Below are 6,991 nucleotides of genomic sequence, written 5' to 3'. Positions count from 1 at the left end.
TTCCTTCCGTTCGTGAACTCCGCAGCGGGTGACGAACACAACCGCAGCCATCTTCCCTGATCTGACACTGGTCGTGTCTAGTCGAGATCGCGGTCTGATCACAGTTTGATTCGGTTCGCGACCAGAAGCATGGAACGAATTAAGTTTGTGAACCGAGGTACCACTGTATATATTAGGGATGCACCGATATATCGGCCGCCAAACATATCGGCCAAAAATGGCACTTATGGCTAAATGCTGAAAGTGCAGTTTTCCCGCCGATACATCTGCGCATCCCTGCTTTGTTTCCTCCCCGCTGGGCGCTGCTCTGTGTCCCAGCGGGGAGGAGAGGAAGTGACAGCCGGCCGAGCGCTGCGGGAGGAGAGCGCTGTGAGCAGCCGGTGTCTGTCCTCCCACACCGCTCAGCCTCCTATCACAGTCCGGCAAAGGGTTGTGGGGGCTGAGACAGCGCTGTCACAGGAGGCGGAGCTCTCCTCCCTGCTCTGCTCGCTCAGCCTCCTGTGACAGCGTGTCAGGATGGAGAGCGGGTACAAGTAGTCAGGGATCGCTGAGTGTTTGTAGATAATTGAGGACATGGTATGGTTACTATATCCCCAATTATGAATGAATGAGAAGTCATCTACATCCCCTCCTGTCCATTCATAATTGTATAAAAATAAATAAAAAATTAAATATTAAAACAATTTGAAAAAATTAAAATAAAAAACATTCTCAATTTCGGTTTCGTTTCGGTTTTAAAATGTCCATTTAGGTGCACCTCTAATATATATATAGTGAGTTGGAAACTGTTCTGGGATGGGGTGTAACTGACTTTGTATTGCAATGCACCACAATGCACATCCACAGGGTGTTGCCCAGCACTGCATGTGATAACGCGGGTCATGTCTATACTACTATATACGGTTACATTGTTTACATCTAAAATATTCATCATCCATGAAGAACAAATATCTGTGTTGTGTGTTCTCTTAGCTCACAATTAATGAACACTAACAGGGCTATTCACAGAAGGGTGAAGAAGGCCGGAGAAGTGACCAATCTAGGACAACATATCTGATTGGTAAACATTCTCCAATTCATCTCACTTTCCGGTTCAGCTATGTTGTTCTAGATTGTTCACTTATACGGCCTTCTCCAAACTCTTCACCCTTCTGTGGATATCCCCCTTAGTGTCTGTTATTACTGGACGGCAGCCAAATAATCATCCGCTGCAAACAGCGTGAGAGAGCGGGGGAAGGTAAACACAGTATTACAGAAATATCCTCCACTGACCTCAATTCCTGTTTGAACTTCTTTGGTAGCAGCGTTGTAATTTCCTTCTGCTGGATATGAAACACAACAGACTTACAGCCCCATTGAACTCTCAGTTTAAATAAGCTACATACATTCCCGGGGCATCAAAACAAAAGTGTTAAAATGTAGCCACAGCCTGAGTAGAGAAGCCTGTCTCCGGCCAGCAGCTAGAGAGAAGGATCCTTGCACTGTGTGTGGAAGCAGCAGTCTCTCTGTAGAGGTCCAACACGCCCCATGCTGAATCAGAGCCAGAGCTCTTCAATTTCAGTTCCCCGATTGCAAAGCTCTGACTCAGCTGGAAGCATGTTGGACCTCTGCAGAGAGACCGCTGCTTCCACACAGAGAGCAAGGATCTTTCTCTGTAGCTGCTGGCAGGGCACAGGCTTCTCTACTCATGCTGTGGCTGCTTTAGAAAGAAAATGAACTGTAAGGCATCGAACACTTTCTTTTTTTTAATGCACATGGAATTTATTTAAACTGAAGCTTCATTTGGGCTTTAACCATGAAACATATAATGATATTATTTCAATGAGTTCATGATAAAACATGCAAATGTATTTATTTTAACTTGTTCATCAGATGACATGTATCTGGTCGGGGGATGGCTGCTTCTTCTTTGCTGGCATCCATCAGGTATAGATTGTTTTATTATTATTAATCATATTATTATTATTATTAATCATGTTATTTTTATTATAAAACATATAATTGTATTATTGTTATTACTATTAATAATAATATTATTAGTGAAAGAAGAAGCAGCAGAATGGTAAGCTCCTTTCTATGTCACTCTGCTCTCTCCTATCAGCATGTTGTTTTTTAGCACAAGCCTATCGCAGCACAACTGATTGGCTCCTAGTACTGCCTCCACCGCGTTTAGTCTAGGTTCTTCTGTAAAGGGAAACTGATACCAAATCAAATTCAACTATTTACACTGCTTGTATTTAAATAAATACATTCAATGATGTATTACTAAAGTTCAGAAGTTTAGTTGTATTTCAGACGACAGGTTTAGCTACAGTGGTGACACAGGAAGTGGTGACACAGGAAGTGTATATTCACAGGGCTAATTAAAGTGCAGGGACGTGCGGTCAGGGGAGGCAGGTGGGGCAGAGCATCACCTAGTAATATGGATGAAAAAGCTGTCAGCTTCCATTCTGAAGCTGACAGCTTTATGGCCCGGTTCACACCTGGGTGTTTTGTAGCGCGTTCCTACGCTCTGCAAAACGCTCAAACACCGAAATCCCATTATTTCCTATGGGTATGGTTCACACCTGGGCGTATTACAGGTCGTATGAACGCGCTACAAAACGCCCTACGCCCAAAGAATTACAGAAGCTTCTTTGGGGTGTATTTGCCGCGCGTATCCATCGGGATACAGCCAGGTAGCCCTCGGAAACACGTGTTTGTCGCACCTTTTTGTTTTACAGCAAATAGCGGTAAAAACGTGCGGCACGAAAGGCGTGACAAAGGCGCATATTCGATACGCCTAGGTGTGAACCCAGCCTTACTCCATTCAGATCGGCTTGTTAGGCTGGGTTCACACCTAGGCGTATCGAATATGCGCGTTTGTCGGGCGCTTCGTGCCATGCGTTTTTACTGCGATTCGTGGGAAAAAAGCGCGCAACAAACACGTGCTCCCAATGGATACGCGTGGCAAATACGCCCCAAAGAAGCTCCTGTACTCCGTAGGAATGCGCTACAAAACCCCCAGGTGTGAACCGGGCCTTACAGGTTACACAGAAGGGAAATCCTCCCCGCTGTGTAACGTGTCATGGACGGAGCGCTGCATGTTAATTACAGGCGGAGCTTCATGCGGCTTTTGACAGCTAAGTTAGGTTACACAGCAGCGGGCTTCCCCACTGCTTGTGCAACCTAATTTGGTGAGAGAAAATCTGTCAGAGCCTCTACTCTGTGTTAGAGACGTGAGCTCTGTGGATGGTTTGGACCAAAACCAAAGCACTATTGGTCCAAGCTGTCCAATCAAAAAAAAGAAAAATAACCCACAGAGGACATTGATCTCAATGCCTCACTAGTGACGAGCAAGTGAGGGACAGGGAGGCTCCTCCCTGTCTCCTCCCTTCCTCCTCCCTCCCCAACATAGACTTGGAAAGGGCTTTGTCGGGCTGGGGCTTTGTCTGGCTGGGGGCGGGGCAGGCCAGGTTGGGGGCGGGGCTGGTGAATGCCTCACCCAACACTTGAAGGTACTGCACGTCGCTGTTGAAATGGTGTCACTGCATTGAGGAAGTCCATCCTACGAGCAACTAAAACGTTTACATACATCTGGATGGATCTGGTTATCAGGAGGGGATAGAACTTCAGTACAGAAATACAGATTGATTTTTAGTTTTTGGCCATAGATACCCTTTGGCAGTTTAGTATGGCAGCACTGCAGATGACCGGTTGCAGGAGGTGACCCGTCATACATTGAGTATGCAAATCTTGACAGTTGTCTGCTATATGTCCCATAGATCATAGTAATGAATGAGTTTAATATAAAGTATTCATGTTTAATAAGAAGTCGCATTATCGTGTCCTGCAGGGGCGGCGCTGGACGTATCCGTGTCTTCCAAAGAGGCGGCCAAGGTGGGCTCCACCGCCACCCTTCTCTGCACCTTCTCTGTGACCAACACTCCCATAGACACCAAGCTGCTGCAAGTCATATGGATGTTCAACGACAACGTCATCCTGACATATTGCAACAATGTGACCGTGAAAGAGCCCCGGGCTTCCATGGAGGTCAGGGGACTGAAGAACGGGATTGCTTCTCTGACCCTCTCCAATGTGACGATCACCGACAATGGCAACTACAAGTGTGTGGTCATGTATGACACCGCCCATAGGGAAGGAACTATATCACTCAATGTTAAAGGTGAGAATAAAACAGGAGGAGGAGCCCTGGATCACCCCGAAACTTCTTAACACTCACCAGAATAGGTCACTTTTCCCCTTTTTATGTTTTTATTTATTTATTTAATATTATTATTATTATTATTATTATTTGGGGAGAGAGGATATGGGGCTTCTAAGCTTCCAGAGGTAACTGACAAGAGCTCCAGATTCACCAGACCTTGTAGGAATATCAGTGTAGATCCACTTTGGAGGCAGCGGATGGCGACTGATGTAGCAGATGAACAAGGATGAGCACAGATCCACATCAGGAAAGACACTGACCATACTCCTGAAGTTCTCCAATTATCAGGATACTTCCAGAGCCATCAATGGTCCTGGGTCTCTTCCTCTTACAGCAACAAATGCTTCCTCCATGTTGGAGGCCTCAGGGAAACCTTTCCCTCACACCAGCCCATGCCGACCCCCAGGCCTTAACCCAGGGGGGGGGCAGGCTGAACAGCACCCAGCCCTATTCCATGGCTGGACCCAGCTAGTGTGAGCACATAGCCAATCCCTCCAGTATATGCTCCCTATACCAGCATGTACCACTGGTTGAGAGAAACCCAGTGATTGGCTGCTGTACTGTACATACACTACAGTGCCTCTCATTGGCTGTCCCACAATATGACAGAGTCACACTCCGCCCAGGGGGGTACAGGCGATGCCAGACACCTGGAATTAACCAGATAACTGCCACTATAATTTTAGCCAGGCTGACTACAGCCCCGGCTATCACTAAATGTCTAGTAGCCACATCACAGAAGGTGATGGGGGGCTATATTATTATTATTATTATTTGCAAAAAACTTCTGTATCTGAATTTCCTCTTTAAGACTCAGTAGGGAAGAATAATACAATTAAAGCTCTCACTAGTTTCCTCCATATAAATAAGAGTTTTCCAAATTTCTTTTCCAGGTCTGCCGATGGCGGTAGCTCTGACCATAGTAATCCTGGCAGCAGCAATCGTCATAGGTGGTGTAATGTGGTGCACCCGCGCCTGCAAGAATAAAATGTCTGCCACCATTTGATAGGAGAAGACGGACACCCTGTTATATGATGAATGTGGAACCGGTCCAGATGTACCCCCAAACACTGGCAAAACCTGGGGGCTGCATTGGACATAACTATTCTTGGCTCCTAGGCTGGGCCCCTGAAAAGTGACCCCCTGCAGCTCAAACTTAAACGGCTGCACATCCGACAAGTGATGGATGTTGGAGACCTTCCCCCGTCCCTGTTTTATGAGTTGTACGAACCTCATGTGTCAGTATTACCTGTTACTACTTTTTAGAATGTTACCTTTTGTGGGGAATGTGAAACGTTGATATTTAAAGCTTGACTCCGGGCACAAAAACCTTTATTCAAATGTATTTCTCAATGGACGCAAAGAATATAAATCCACTTTGTGTGCACCAAATGCCATTGCAAACCCTGATATTACCTTGCAATAGTAGCAGTGACATCATCATAGCCTGTGCAGAGAGCAGAGCTGTGTGAGGGACCCAGCAGGCCCTACCCACTACAGGAAACTACAGGAAGGGGCGGAGACAAGACCAGTCACCCTGCACAAGGAGAGAGAGCAACAGTGAGCGGTCTTTATTACAGGAAGCTCCAAGTCTCACACTGGATTACTGCACAGATCTGGAAGAAATACACAAAGCTCACCAAGATTCAAGAAGAATATACATGACTCTTGTATGAGGACTTAAACAAAGACAGAGGGAAAGAAAGGGATGCTTGTGGCATTATTATTATTATTACTTTTATCATTGTCATTATAGATACCTGGACAGATTGGGGTAAGGGGTTCCAGAGGATGGCAGCGCCTCTAAAAAAGTCCTGGAGGTGAGAATGGGAGGAGTTGATGAGGGATCTAGAGAGCAGGAGGTCTTGGGACGAGTGGAGAGGACAGTTTGATTGATATTTTGCGTTGAGGTGGAAGATGTAGCTGGGGGTAGACTTGTGGATGTCTTTGTATGTTGGCAGTGTTGAATTTGATGTATTGGTCTATTGGAAGCCAGTGGAGGTATTGACAGACAGGGGTGGTGGCCACTAAGCAGTTGGTGAGGTCGGATGAGTCTGGCAGCAGCAATAATGGTGGACTGAAGTGGTGATAGCCTGTGTAGAGGTAGGCCAATGAGAAGGGAGTTGCAATAGTCGAGTTGAGAGATGACGAGAGAGTGAGTTAGTGACCTAGTGGTGTAATTTGTTAAGAGATGAATCTTGGAAATTTCATGGAAGAGAAGGCGGCAAGATCTGGTCAGTGTTTAGAAATGGGGCCTGAAGAAGAGGTCAGAGCCCAGGATTAGAACTAGCACTCTGGCATGTATTGAGGGACTGATAATTGTGTTATTGAGCTCAGAGGAGGGGACACAGGGGGGAGAAAATATTATGAGCTCAGTTTTTGAAGAATTGAGTTTGAGGAATCAATGTGACATCCACACTGATATGTCAGTTCGTAAACTAGAGATGCGTGATGACAATGAGGGGGTGAGCTGAGGAGTAGAGAGATAGATTGGAATGTCATCAGCATAGAGGTGATATTTGAAGACATGAGAGGTGATCAGCTGACCAAAGGAGGAGGTAGAATAAATGTAGAATAGGAGGGGTCCAAGATGGAGATGGAGAATAGAAGGGGTCCAAGATGGAGATGGAGAATAGAAGGGGTCCAAGATGGAGATGGAGAATAGAAGGGGTCCGAGGACAGAGCCTTGGGGGACCCCTACTCAGAGAGGAAGAAGAGAGGAGGAGGTAGAATTGTAGGTGACAGTGAAGGCACACTGATATAGGTAGCGGGTGAACCATAAGA

This window comes from Nanorana parkeri, unplaced genomic scaffold (assembly GCF_000935625.1).
Source record: "Nanorana parkeri isolate BGI_ZX_2015 unplaced genomic scaffold, ASM93562v1 scaffold1327, whole genome shotgun sequence".
Classification (NCBI taxonomy): domain Eukaryota; kingdom Metazoa; phylum Chordata; class Amphibia; order Anura; family Dicroglossidae; genus Nanorana; species Nanorana parkeri.
Note: the sequence above shows the minus strand (reverse complement) of the source record.